Raw genomic sequence first — 15,448 nt, 5'->3', positions numbered from 1 at the left:
TCTTGTTGCTGTTGTCGTTTTGTTTTTTTTTTAACATTTTTTATTGTGAAATACAACATATATACAAAAAAAGCAATACATTGCAGTACATTGTAACATGATTTCAGAGTTTTCAGAGATTTCCGAGTCTGGTATGGGTTATAGTTCCCTGTAATTTTATCTTGTAATCAAAGTTCAAACAATTATAATAGGTCTCAAATGCATCCTTAGCAACTGGATCGTCAAGTCACTCAGTAAGATCCCTTTCATCAACTTCCTTGTACCATTTCCTTTCATGCTTTCCCTTCTTTGTGTCTGCATAGTTTCTTAACTCAGCAGTCCAATAACTTGTACAAATATCACGTTTTCCATGTTTTGAACATAGTTTACATTTACTTTTGTCTCCTTTTTCAAAATGTAGATCAATTTGTGATTATTAAATTTTTTAAAGTAAAAGAGTAAAGGTGCATTATAAGAACTTAAGTAATAGTAATTAGAAAATTAAATGCCCAGGCTGTGGTAAGTGTCATTTATAGAGAAATACTTTAGGTTTTAGCTGTACAATTAAAGAATCTGTGTGTAAAATTGGCAAATTAAAAAAATTTCAAATCACATAGCCCCTTTGCCTCCGTTGGCAATATAGGAGAGAACGATACGTCATACTTTTTACTATATCTCTGTATTGTCTTTGTAAGAAAAGAAACAAGTTGCATGTCTTGACTTTATTCTGTAATGTGAAACAAGGTATTTGAATGCTCAAAGCACAGTTTTCATCATGCACATTTATATTTTTCGGTTCTTATAAAGAAGACCAGCCTTTCTGTGAGTTATTTATTAATAACTTTTGCCCCATTCTCCAAAGTAAATTACAAAGTATATGGTATTAAGGAACAAAAATGCAATAATGACAGCATTTAAAATTTTTCTGATATTTAAAATGCTGTGTGATTCAAGAGGGTAGAATTTGAGTTCCTGGTAGTTATCTCAGTTTTGGGTATGGTGGAGTAATCATGTGGCAATTATTTTAAACATGTTTTGAGTTTATATTACTTTGAGGAACGTGTACTAATACTTTATCTAGTTGTTTTTCTCAAAGGTGAAAATTATAGCTTCTGCCTCACCCTCATTTTTCAGATAAAGATGAATTTAAAGAATACCTATCTCTTTAAGCTTATTTATTCCAAAAAGAAGGATTAAGTGTCTATTATATGCTTGCCACTGTGCAAGCTTCTGAAAATTTCAAAACAAATAAAACTAGGCTCTCTTCTTGTCTACTGGGGGTGATGAAAAGTGAAACAGATGATTATAATGCAGTAGTATAAGCAATTATTTGTGGGTATGATTTACTTTCAATATATAAATTAAAGTGGTTTTATAATGAACACTTGAATAGTCTCAAATGCTTGCATTTCCTCGAATCAGTTTACTGGGAACTGTGCATTATTCTGGATACACTTGGGGGAGTACATGGTATAACTGGCATAGAGTATCCAGGTAGATAAACGTTGACACGTTAGCCCTTGATCTGTTTGGCACAGGGTTATCACTTAGCAAGGAGACACCTCAAATTTCATAGGACTGGCTGATTTAAGAATGTCGTATCTAGAGACCCTCTATGTTAGGGCCAATGCCTGCTCCCACTCTCTCATCTCTTCTCTTTCAATTATGGCACTTCTATCAGTATACTTACTACTGATTGTACAGTTGTGTTTTGTCGAGTTAGAGTTTTGCTTTTTTTTTGCTTTTACTTTCCAAAGACCACTTCTCTTTTGTACCAGTCTCTTATTTGGTAACATATTTTGAAGTAATTTTGTATAAGCTGACTCTCCAGTCAAAAGGTAACTATTTTTCATATTGTCTGATGAGATGCTCTGTTTTTGGCTAGATGGAAGGCAGCAGAGAAGTTAGCCCTGAATCTCATTTCCACTGTATTTTTACTCTTAAGGAAGAAACCTCCACGAGGTCCTTTGATACCAAACTGACCACAGAGGGGCTCGGACCACAGAGCCTGTTGGTGCAAAGAGCTGTTTAAATCCTTCTGAAGTGGAAGGTTTGATCCCTTGGGAATTATTGTCCCAACTGGAAGCATTAACCTGTTTTGCCTTCCTGTCAACTTAACCACTTCCTTGGTTTCTGTATTTGTGCAACAACTACCTCCATGAAGTAACTGGATGGTGATGTTAAAGTCACCTAGGTTTCATTAATACAGTGTGGTGGGCAGATTTTAATGGCTAATAATTTAAGGTCAGGGTCACAGCTATTGTAAAAAATGAAGTGCTGCTCTGGCTCGTTCATAACTTAGCAATAGTTTACATTTATTATGTGTTGGTTTATTCTTGTTAGAACAAGGCAAGGAATAAATAAATAAACAGATGGAAAAAAATCATTACACAAGTTATTTTCTCTCTGCTTAAATTGCAACATAAAACAAAAGAAAAACCCTTTTAGCTTAAATATTCCATTGTCCAAGAAAGTCATACAAGTCCTGAAAACATTCATTTGGAAAGTAAGACTTCTTTCAAGTCTTCCCATGTGTAACATTCAATAGAAATCCAATGCAACCTTCTCTCTAAAAATGATGAAGTCTTTTGCTTAGAAATAGACCCTTTTTTCAGTATAAAAATCAGATAAACTGTCCTCCAGTGATCCAAATAGTCAGCGACCTACCCCCAGCCTACACCCAAACTTGACTAACAGCTCAGCAATATAATTTTACTGTTTAAAACTTGGCTGACCCAAACATGAACTTTCAAAGAAAACAAGAATCATTACTAAAAGAGATTTAATTTCTTTCCGGGGCCTAATTTAAGATGACTTTCCAGAACTTTGAAAAAAAAAACTTACTCTTCCAGTGGCCACTTAATTGTGAAACAAAATAAACACCCACAAGGGAGGTAAAATATAGAGTTCTTTGTGATTGGATTTTAAAATATCTTTTCTTCTACGGTTACCATACATAATTTGATTAAGTTCCACCTGAAGATTATGTTTTATTTACTGTGAATTTTAAGGGCTAGGATTTACAAATACCCATAATTCCGTAAGACTTCATTTCTTAAAAATGGCCTGTGGGGCATCCCATAATACCTCTCTGTTCACCACCTATAAGTGACAGCCCTAGAGCTCTCAACTTGGCTGGGCGGGTTGTAGAAGCTCTTGCTCATTGCAGTGGTCCATACCATCTCTCTCATTACTTTATGCCTTGTTCCAACATTTGTGAGTGTGATACTAGAGAACTGGAAGAGTTTGGAGGAATCATATGACATTGCTTCAAGTGGCACAGCAGAGAGACCACAGGCTGTGAAGTCACAGGAACCTAGGTTTAAATCTAGACTTGGAAGTTAGGGGCTTTGTCTTTGGCGAAATGAGCCCCAGTTGTCTCACTGGTAAAACGGAGATTGTTACACCTTCCTTGGCAGGGCCACTGGGATGATTACTACATAAGATATTGTATGTATAGGATCTGCTGTAAGTTTGAAGCCCTTTGCTGTAATTTAGAATTCCATTTAAAATCACTCATCCTCATGGGGCAATGGGTGCTGTGATGGTGATAGATATAGATAACTATGAAAGCTTAGAAGGAGAGACAGGAGCCAGAGGGGGTGTGTGCACACTGTGTGTGTGGAGGGGAGATGAGTTTGGGGAAAATAATATTGAAGAGCTTTTAAAGATAAATCAGTGATTGAGAGAAAAAAACCTGCCTTTTGCTAGATTTTTGAATCAGCAATATGTTGTTCAGAGATTATATTTGGAATATGGGTAAATTCAGAAGGAAACAACAATTTTTCTGACATTCCCTTTAATCTTTGTTTGGACTTTTAGTTACTTATAATCATGTCCTTTTTCTTTCAAAAAAACACAAAACTAACCTTAGAGTAACTACAACAGGCCCCCTCTCAAATCAGGCCCCCTCTCAAATCAGGCCTTCTTTAATTTTTTCCCAACTTATAAACATTTTCTGGTGTTCTGGGTCTTCTCTTCTCCGAAATAGCCCATTTTACTATGGATAATTTGGTTGGTTATACCCCCCTACCTTGACTACCATGCTTGCTACTATTACTGCCTTGTTGGATGATTATATAATTAATCTATTCCTTCTAGAGGGCTGCTCTTCAGTTTTAAACATGCTGTCAAATTTCCCGAGCCTTGCTTTTTTTTTTTCCTACAGTTTAACATGTCTACTTTCTTCAGGTTTTATGTCCTAGTTTCCAGGTCTTTCACTGACCTGATTGCTCTTCTCTCGGTCTCCAGCTTGTCCTTGCCAGTCTTTACAGGTGATTTCGTAATCTGAGCACAGGCCCTCTGTGCAGAACAGGTTGGTATTATCATGTTCTTTTATCTAATGCTACTATGGTTTAGGACCACATTAGTTTTCTCAACACGGCACACTGTTTCCTTACTTCTCCAACGCTGGGGCAGATAGTTTGCCATAGCTTGCTGGTGCCCTTGAGTTCTTTTATGCAATTGTGGTTTGCTTGTGTTTTTGTAGTAGTGGACACTTCAAAAGAAAGATGAATTCATTGTGTTGAGGAATTCATAGGATTGGATTTTGTGCCAGCAGAGGTCCTTGTTCATGGGCAGTTAGTTAATGTTTTCTGAATGCAAATGAATAAGTGATGAACCTGTCAATGTTTATACTCCTTTGTCATATGTGTAGCAATGCAACCTACAGTTGTATTATAGGTCAAAATATTAAAATTGATTTCATCAGACTCTGCCATTTGGAAAAACAAGTGACTTGAGAAGACTTTTATACTGAACTCTTTATTTGAAAACTTCGTTAAAAAAAAGTTTTCACTTAGGAAATGTTGTTACTATCCAAGTTTTTCTTAAAGCACAATTGTAGATATTATTTGTATATTCATTCCCCATTCTTTCTTTTGTTTTGCTATAAACAGCATTGGTGGTTTTTGGTCAAATAGCAGTTAATCAACAGAGATCTCTAAATAATATAATTTGTAAAGCTACTTGTCCATTTTCTTTACAAGGTTTAGCATAGTTATTATAATCTTTGTCAAGTAAAGAATATAACTAAGGGGATTTGTTAACTTTTGTCCTCCCTGTAGAGCGAAGGAAGCTGAAAGTGCCATGGTTTATGTCATCAAGTTTGTGATAAATCCAGATCTAGAAGTAAGAGGATGTGGACATATTTTAAACAGAAATTTTGTGTGCAGAGGGAAGTATCTGAATTTACTTTAAAGTGTTAAAAATACTCTGATACGGATGTACTAGTGGTTGTCATGTCCTTTCTTATTTCAGATGAAGTTAATGGGAGTTGTAATCAGTCACTATGCTCAAGAAGTAATAAACTTTTCTCCATTCATTTCTTAGCATTATTTTAAGGCAAGCTTCTTGAATCAAAGCCAGAAGGAAAGGATGTGCACTCTTCCATGTTTCTTGGCACATCTTATAGCTGAGTTGGAGAAGTCATAAATGGGCAACTTACAAGAAGTAAAAAATAATTTTGATAGTCATAAGAAAAATCTTTTCCTTTGAGAGTGCTTTCTCAGGGTAGCATGACATGGAAACACTGATTCATGACTTACTGGGAGCCTTATCACACCTAAAAGAACCTTAAATAGGCTGACTTTACAGTGAACATTTCTAAAAAGGAATGTTGTGGTGAGAAAATCTTTTGACATTCTGAAGGTATGTTGGAGAAAAAGAGGAGAAAAAATTTCGTAGAGTTAGTCTCCCATTAGCTACTCTCTTGCTAACTGTCAGCACTATCTATGATGATCAAATAATTTTTGAGTGCCCTCGGAGCATACACAAATGGGAGATGTGTGCAATCTAGAAAGTTGGAGTTTTAAGTTTTTGTTTTTTCACTTGCTTTAATTTTTTTTATTTTTCACTTGCTTTTAATCACTGTTTGGGGGGCTTTTTATGTAATACATCTGGTGCAAATATTGTCATTTCTTCCGGATTTTCTGCAAAGTCTGTATAGAAATTAAAAAAAAATTTTTTTTTTAAACATTACAACCACGAACATTCTTACGATATGATCATTCCATTCTTGGTATATAATCAATAACTCACAGTATCAACACATAGTTGTATATTCATCACCATGATCACCATGATCGTTTCTTAGAACATTTGCATCAATTCAGAAAAAGAAAGAAAAACACTCATACATGCCCTACCGCTTACCCCTCCCTCCCTCTCATTGACCGCTAGTATTTCCATCTACCCAATGTATTTTAGCCTTTGTTTCCCCTATTTTTTTCTATACTCCCTTTCATTGATCACTAGCATTTCAATCTACTAAATTTATTTTAACATTTGTTACCCCTATTGTTTATTTATGTTTAATCTATATGTTTTACTCATCTGTCCTGGATGGGAATTTTTAACCTAAGTAGAAAAAGCAGTAGGACACTATCGTAGCTAAAAATCTCTCAAACTTGGCAGAACTATTATGCTAATAGAGAAATAAGTGTAAAGTTCAATAGAACATATTGTAGGGAAAACAATTATTCATGTCATCCGAGTTTACAAATAACAGGTGTGCATAGTTCATGCACTGCGCTGCTTCTTGCCCATTAATGGGAACTCTCCAGACTGCCCAGTCAAGGAAGATGGATAAGGTTGTGGATCCCATCAGCTCTTTCCAGTGATTCACTTTTTCCCTCATTTTGCCTTCTATTTTTTTCTCTGTAACTGATGTAGGTATTATTAAAATCTGTTACCTTGCTGTAAAATCTAAAAAAAAAACCTTCAGAATTAAAAAATAAAATCTAAGATTTTGATTTATCTGCATCAGTAGTATTTTTAAAATTCCTGTATTATCTTAATACTGCATCAGAAATAATTTTATAATCTGCCTCCTACAGACGACATATATTAGTCATAGGATCAGATAAGCTCGGATAGAACATGGAAATTTCCGACCTAAGAGCGCATAGTGGCCGAATAACATTTTTAAACTATATATTTTTGGACTTTTAATATGACCGATGTCCCCCACCCCCACCCCGCTGACATAGGCAAAATTAAGCCAACCTATGGAGTAAAACGTTTTCGATCCTTCTTTATGCTCCATTTCCTCTTTCCCTACCTCGCTGGGTCTTCGTTTGGCAGCCCTCGCACTCCCCCTCCAGTGCTCCTCAGCCTGTCCCGCTCTTTCCTCTCACGCACAGCCCCAGAGGGTGCGTTTTGTGGCGCTTCCTATTCTGTTTCTGCAAACGTTCACAGCCCTTTCCGTTTTCATTACATTCCCTCGCCCCCGCAGGGTTCTCGGAATGTTTCCGGCTCTGCTAGCCATGCGGTCTGTTTTCCTTAAGTTCTCCTCTCGGTGTCCGTCTTTCCCCCCGGACGTTCCCAGCTCGCGGCTGCGGAGCCGTCGGTGAGCGGAAGCCGGGTCAGGGCGCAGCCTCACTTCCGGCCGCGCGGCCCCTGCCGGCCGCCATAGCTGTAGAGGGGTCAGGGCGCCGATTGGGCCTGAGCTAGCGGTTAGCCGGGGGGAGGCACGGAGAGCGGAGACTCGGGGAACCGAGCAGTTCAACATGGCTAAAGGCGGTTGGTTCGGAGAGTGGGAGTTAGCTGCTACCATTAGTGACTGAACTTGGGTTTCGAGGGGAGGGTATGGAAGGATTTGGCGATTAGCTTTCCCTACTGGTGCAATGATGCTTATCATTACCTGCCCTCCTCCCATAACTCTTTAATGGTATTAATATCTCCCCTGAAGCATCCGCTTGTGGCATTTGTGCGATAGTACAAATAGTACAAATAGATAGTAATTGGGCAACTTTGTACGCACACTCGCATATACACGCGCCGGGTGGCAGTGGCTCCTCAACACTGAGAACAGTTTTGACAGAATTTTGCAAACACGGAACCTTACGCTTTGCAGTTTCTCCAAAACCCTTAGGTAGCGACTGTGCCGTTTGGATGTTGCATGTTTATGACGCATTGAGATGAGCTTGCCAAAAGTATGATTTTCCTTAACAATATAATACTGTTTCTCTGAAACGTATTAAGTACGGTTTCAGAAAGATTTTTTTTAACAAAGGTAACCAGCATTAGTTTTGGTATTTACGGCTAAAAAATCAACCACCTTATTGATTTGTTACTCTGTAAAAAGAAGAGGCTGTAGAGTGTAATGGTTAAGAGTCCAGGGAGGCTCTGAACTGCTCAAATTCCAGCTCTAACCCCGGCTGTTTACCATTACCCTCAGTTTCCTCATTTGCAAAATAGCTCCTACCTCATAGGGTTGTGGTAAGAAGCAGTGAGTCGATACAGATCCATAATTCTCTATCTGAAATCCTCAGGGGTAGCCAGATGTGCTTCAAAATCTTTCAGACTTTAACGGTAAATGCGAACATCGCATGACCCTAATTACTAGAGCACCTAGTCATTATACATATTACGTCTGCAGTGAAACAAAGTCACACTAAGTGGTATAAATTAAAACTACAAATAGCTTCACATCACTTCAAGTCAGGTTTTGCAACCCAGTGAGTCTGCTTTCACCCCCACTTCCTGCCCATTTCCCATACAAAAATTTTGGAATTGTGTGAATAAGGGGTTGTGGACCTGTATAAATATTAGGAAAGTGCCTAGCATGTAGTAACCACCAAGTAAAGTTAAGTACATAACTTTAATTCTTTTGCTACTTTATGACGTTTGGCTTGCTGTTAATTAGAATGGTTAAATTTTCGTGCTTGGAAGTGAATGTGGTGAAGGCCACATACCTATATGTATTTTTCATGTTACTGTTCACTTGCGCTTCACGTCTACCCCCTTTTTCAGTTGTGAAACAATAAGCATTGAAGAAAGGGGGAAAAGGTGAAGCAGAAGATTCCATGTTCCTCTTAATTCCATCTTTCCTAGCCTACAAGTTGATTCCTGAAAGAACAGTTTTTTATAAGATGACATCTTTTCCAATGATATCAAATAATTTGTGAAATGCTTTCTTTAGCCATGGCTTGTGACTTCTGCCCTGACAGGACTCTGTTTTTAAGCACAGGTTAACAACAAAAAGTCACCCTGTGGACCTTGGTCTTTTCATCTGCTTTGCTGCCAGCGGATCATTTCTGGAACATATGATGGTGTAGAAAATTAAATTTTAAGCACCTTAAACTGCTGCAAAGATTTTAGATTTTCTTCACCAAAGGGAGGAGCTTCCTGACCTTAGGACTGTAGAGTAGAGATTTCATATGATCTCATGGCGATATTATGATTGCCTGAAAGTCTAGCTATCTGACACATTTGTTCTTACTCTGATTCATTAAAATCCATTGAAAATTTATTTTAGACCTTATAGAAGAAAATAATTAAATTTAATAGTTTTCATTTTCTCATTCCACCTAATATATTGCCTGGTCATAGCCTAATCAAAAGGAAAATGTGGGGTTGTCTGAAATTATGATGTATATGTTTAAAAGGATAAACTACATAGTGGAAGCAGAACGTATATTCCCTCTGAAAAGCATGGTAAATTTTAAAGAAAATCTTCCTATCCTTATGTCTGTAAGAAATAGATAAACTAACAAAAGTAACTATATATGTGGCCATTGAGACACTTAAGAATAACATCTTTTAGAACATTTTATTGGCTTATGTCTATTCTTTGAAGAACTATAAATTCCACATTTGCTTATAAGTGAGTAGTCTACTAGTTCTTAGAAATAATTGATTTTCTGCAGAAGGAAAGCTGATAAAAGAGTTTACCATTTAACTTTCATCTGTTTATAAGTACATTTATTTGAAGACTTTGGTAAAGAAAGAGACAATGAAATCAATTGAGACATACCAATATGATAATCTAACTTGGAAAGTTAGGTGAAAATTGCTCCCAAGATGGCCTCCTTGAAGTAAGCCTTGTTTCCTTATATAAATCTATTTCTGTTGCTGTTTCTTATTATAGTGATGTGGGATATTAGTTTTAAAGATTATTTTATAGCTTACTATGGTTAATGATTCCTTCTAGTTCACTTTTTCCTTTATTGTAGTTAATCTGTGAAGTAGATTAAGATGTTAACCACATTTTATTTTCAACACTCACAATATTTGAAATCTTATACTTTACTCTTGATAAGTAAGAAGGCCAGCAATCAATAAGATTGAGGCTGTTCTGTTTCAAACCTGTTACTTAAAAGCCAAGGAGTTTAAAGAAGAAACTAAGATAATCTTTGGTTCTTCTGTTCTTCCCTGTTAGCAATTTTTAAGACTTAATGTAGGCAGATTAATTTTTCAGTCATCATTAATAGTAGACTTATGGGTGGTTCAGTGGTAGAATGCTCACTTCCGTGTGGAAGACCCGTGTTTGATTCCTGGACCATGCAACTACCCCCCCTCCAAAAAAAAAATTAATAATAAACTTAGGCTTTAGAATGAAAATGGGTTTTAATTAGAGCATTAGAATAACTTGCTCTGTGTACGTGCCGTGTGTGTTGTGTGTCTGTGTATTATTTGGCTGCAGCAACTGAGACCTCAAATAATATGGCTTAAACATAATAGGAATTCATTTCTCTTTCACATAAAGTCTGAAAAGTGGTTCATGGGATGATATGGTAGCTCCACATTTGGCAAGAGATTTTCTCTCCTGCTGCTCTACTATCTTCCACCGGTAGCTTTTATCTTGTTTTCTAAGATGGCTTCTCCAGTTCCTGCTATCACATCTGCCTGTAGACAAGAAAAGTTGGAAGGGGGGGGGGGATATGATCGTTTTAAGGGCACAAATTAGAAGGTGCAGATATTACTTCTCCCTACCTCATAGGACAGAACTTAGTTATAAAGTAAAAAAACTACTAGAGAGTTTGGGAAACTGTGCCCAGGAAAAATGTGTTGCTGTGTAAAAAGGGAAGAATAGATACTGGAGAAAATGGGCAGTTGCTACTAACGTGTAATATCGGTGCTATGTTTCATTACCTGTGATATTTTTCACTATCAATATTTGACAAAAGAAAAAAAGGATTTACCTCTATTATATAGCCATTGGGCTCTATAATCAAGTATGACATCCCAAAAAACATCATTCCCTTCCAGTGTCAACTGGAGGAAAGAACATCCGAATTCTTAATTTAAGATTTAGGACCACATTAATTTAGGACTTTATAAGGAGACATTATTATGAAAGTGAAACATAATAAAGAAGAAGCCTAAAAACTGATCAGTAAAGAAGGGTAGAACATAAAAGTCTTCTTACCCAACTTTCATTCTAATAAATAAATACTTTTAAAACTTTACTTTGTCAGTGTACAGAAGTTTTGTCTGCATCATATTTTGTTTTGTCTTCATGTAGCAATGTAACTTAGGCATCTTTCTGTATCAGTGATATAGATCTACTTCATTAAAAAAATTCTATATAGTATTTATTTAGGAAAATTTTAAACACTGCTGTTAATATAACTGTCACACTTGTGATTACATTTCTTGTTAGATGATGGATTATGGATAACTCCCTGGTATAAACAGGAAATTTCGAAAGCTTCTCAATCCATTTTGTCTTCTTGTCTCATGAAGAATCCCTAAATTTTCTCTGAAGCTACATATGCTGTCAAAGTAAGCAGGCTCTGGCATTAAAAAAAAAAAAAAAAAAGAGAGATGGTTTGCAACCCTGTATCACTTAAATTCTGATGAAACCAAGGATAAATTGGAGCTGGTTTCTAGTTCTAGGAAAAGTTTGCGTGATTCTTTTCTGCTAATTAATAGTCTAATACATTAGCTGGATGCATGTAAAGTATTGGAAGAGTGACCATATTTGGTATTTTTCATATGCCCTAATAAAATTAAGCACGTGTGAAGTTCCCCTGTGAACCTTTTTTGAAAGTACAGCTTAACTAGTGTGGAAATCGCCAAGATGATATGTTCCCAGGATTTGTTTGGCCTTTGTGCCAAAATCTAGGGATTTTTAAAAAATTTTTAATTAAAAAAAATTTTTTTTAATCTAGGGATTTTGATATTCTTTCTGCCTTTGGCTTTAAGGTCTGCTCTCCCACTTGTTTTCAGTACTGTTCTCTAGTTCCCTTCCCATTCCTTCCCCTCTTAACTATGTTTTCTGCCAAATTCAAGGCAAGTTACCCTTTTCTTTAAAGAATAGAAGTGTTCGAAATGAAAGCAGCACTGTGCAAAGAAGTAGGTAGAAATGGGTGCAGTGGTCTCAGAGTTAAACAGATTCAAGTCTTGGCTTTGTCACTTTCTAGTTTCCTGAGCCTGGGTTTCCCAGCTATAAAATGCAGACAGAAATAGAACCTAGTTTATATAGCTGGAGTTGAGATTAAATAAGTGATGCATACAGTAAAAACGATTAGCAGTATGTTTCACAAGCATTAGGCAGCTTTACATAACCTTCATTTTTGCCTCCACATTGGTTTTTTGTTTTTTTAACATGGGCAGGCGCTGGAAATCAAACCAGGGTCTCCAGCAGAGCAGGTGGGGCACATCTGATTTTGAAAGCTTTATGAAACCATACCCATTGGGGGAGTTTTTCTGTCTTTAATTTTTCTTACACTTCATCCTGACTGGCCTGTCCAACGCCTGGACTTGAAATCAGGTTTAAAATTTGGAGTTTTGGCACCTTACATTTTATGTTATTCACTCAACTAAGAATGCTGGGGAAGAATGACAGGTAACTTCTGCACGAGTAAATAGTGGTTAGAGCAATACTAATTCTACATTCACAGACTTTTGAACAGATCACCATTCTGGCATGTTCTGTTTAAATGCTTTATCAGCTTAGCCTGATTAAGGATGAAAGAAAACAAATAAAATAAGAGATGGGAGAAATTTTAAACAAACTTTATAGAATTTTTAAACTTGGATTTTTAATTAAAATAATAGGTACATAACTTTGTCTGGTTTAGTACTATACTCTGATATCCTGAAGCACCACGAATAGTGTTCCTCCCCCAGCCCCACCTCTTGGTTCTTGGTAGGTCTTGGGGGTCTGTCCTTATTTCTCCAATTGTGGAGAAACTGGGCCCCTGGTGCTTTGATAGTTGAACATCATTGCTTATCTGAAACTTGAGGCCACATTCTAGGGTTTTCTGCTTCTCTGTTAGTCTCTCAAGCATTTCGTCTTTCAGAGTATTTTTCCATTGTTGTAGAAAGAGCTCCAGAGTCTCTAATTTTATGGCAGAATTTGGTTTCAACAGAAAATCATGAAAAATTACAATTTACTTTTAGTTATACCCTAAGTCAAGCAGGACGTCCTGTTTAGAAGCAGGGTTCCAAACCTCCTTAAAGAACAGTTTATCTTTCTTTTAAACAAATGGAGGTATTACAGGGGACACAGATGGAAGGCAGGTTGCCACATCAAAATAATTCAATGCATGGTTTTCTTATCCCAAGAAACTTTCCTCTTATAATGAGGGGGATAGGAGACTGGATTACAATCACAAAATTTTAGTTAGCTCCATCTGGTGACTTTAAGGTCAAGAAGCATGGTAACTAGCCAGCATTTTAATACTTGTTTAAAAGTAGGCTGCTTTAGAAGCCCTGGAGGTAGAATATTTAATCACTTGCATGCCATTTCCTAAGAATTAATAATTAAACAGCTCAGCATGAAATGAACTTATAGATGGACTACTTTGGGTTTGACATTCTCTACTAGGTAGACTTAGTTTCAGTCTGGTAGAAACTCTGGATGGTTTCAACCTGATCTCTGTTTTTGCTTCTTGTACCCAGGGCTGGACTTTTGAGGAGGAAGGTGGGACAAGTACAATGGGTGGGTGGGTGGGGTCACTTCAGGTAGGAAATGGAAGGTATGAACAGAACCCCATGCCCATTTCTGTAAAGCAAATGGCGACATTAGCTAGTATTCTTCCAACTAGTTCAAGCCTTCAGTTCCCAATTTCTGACCTGGAAGCCATGACACTTGAATGGGCAGCATCATCACACGAAATGCTATATAAAATTTCTAGGTCTGTATGAATTATTAAAACATAATTGAAGTTCCAAAAGCCAGCACAGTTTTCTGTAACAACACAGGTTAATGTAACAATTAGTTATTTGTTGCTTTTTGGGGTTATTTTGTTTCTCATTGCTTGAAAGCAATGTTTTTTGTTTTTTGTTTTTAATGAAAGGAAAGACTTTCATTTAAAAAATAGAGAAGTTTTGGAATAAAATTATTTCATCTTTTATGACATTAGCTGATGAAAGGCAGGGGCAAATAGGCAGAAATCCTGTTCCATATATTAAAATAAGTAGAAAACTTCATAAATACCAAAAGAAATGTTCTCATCCCAGCTCTTGCACAGCTCCTGAGCACCACAATATAGCATTTTTTTTTCTTTTTATTAACTGCCTCTGTAGCAGAAATAGGCAGACCACAATACATTTCCTGAGATCTTTAGACTCACACCTGCCATTCCCAGTGCCTTAAAGATCGAAAGAGGGCGAGCCACGGTGGCTCAGCAGGCAAGAATTCTTGCCTGCCATGCCAGAGGACTCGGTTCAATTCCCGGTGCCTGCCCATGTAAAAAAAAAAAATCGAAAGGTTTCTTTATCATATCTCCCCAAGCTAATATCTCTGGAACATGTCCTGTCATTGACTGTTCATGTATGAAGTCATATGTATCAGGTATTGCTTCAGCTATTGATACGGGGTCTTATTCATATGGGGCTCTCTCATTAGAGAAAACTGAGACGTCTTTTAGTTGGTGTTTGGATATGAGTCCTGTGAAGGTGTCTGTCAAGCAAAGCAAGAATTTTTTGTTCAGAAACTGAGTTGAGGTTTTGATAAATATGAATTGTTACCTTTTCCCCTCTTTCAACAGTTTTCTCTTTGGAAATAGCTCACATTATTTCAGACTCTCCAGAAGAGTGAATTGGGCCAGTGGCTTTCTCAGGGAAACTGCCATTTTACTGATGTTTCCCAGCAGGAAACAGTCTGTTGGTGATGGATATACTGCTCAGAATGGAGAACAAGTGAGAAACTGGAGATCTCTGCACAAGCTTTGGGGACTAACTTTATTTATGGAGACATTTCTCCCGTTTGTTTTGTGTGTGTATTTTTAAGTCATTAATTGTAAATGTCTTTCTCATCTTCTAGGGAATGCAAAACAGGCAGCAGCTTGATACATTATTTCAGGAATTGTCATTCGTCTGGAAGCACTAAATAATGGTTGGCTCTGTGTTTCTTTTCCGTCATTATTTTAATCAAAGTATGATTTCAAGCATTCCCAGGGGAAGATGTCATATCCATAGATGGCAACTTTTAGCAGTAGTCAAAAGGTCATTAGTACTGAAAGACAGGACTCATAATTCCCTTTCATGTGTTTTTTCTTTCTCCTCCTTTCCACTCTGCCTTCCTCCTTTGAGATATGGGTCCACGAGATTGTATCCGTGTTTCCAAGTGGTCATTGGATCTAGAGACTCAGTATAGGTGGAACTTAAATATTAAGGGAAGGGGGTAATTGGAAATGTATTTAATGGTCGTGGGTGCTTAGTTACCAAGAAAAATATGGACATTACCGAAGACAGTTCATCTCTATTCAGAGGTCGCCAGAAATCAGGGTCTGCC

The 15,448-nt window shown here is 37.0% G+C and overlaps 1 protein-coding gene across 4 annotated transcripts in view; it reads left to right on the top strand.

The window, feature by feature from the left end:
- Window positions 1-15,448, top strand: part of RBPMS (RNA binding protein, mRNA processing factor) — a 188,378-nt gene that overhangs the window by 41,362 nt on the left and 131,568 nt on the right. The gene's annotated exons all lie outside the window — the stretch shown is intronic.

Source organism: Tamandua tetradactyla, chromosome 26 (assembly GCF_023851605.1).
Source record: "Tamandua tetradactyla isolate mTamTet1 chromosome 26, mTamTet1.pri, whole genome shotgun sequence".
Taxonomy (NCBI): domain Eukaryota; kingdom Metazoa; phylum Chordata; class Mammalia; order Pilosa; family Myrmecophagidae; genus Tamandua; species Tamandua tetradactyla.
The sequence above is the reverse complement of the archived record's forward strand: the minus strand, read 5'-3'. Positions and strand labels throughout refer to the sequence as shown.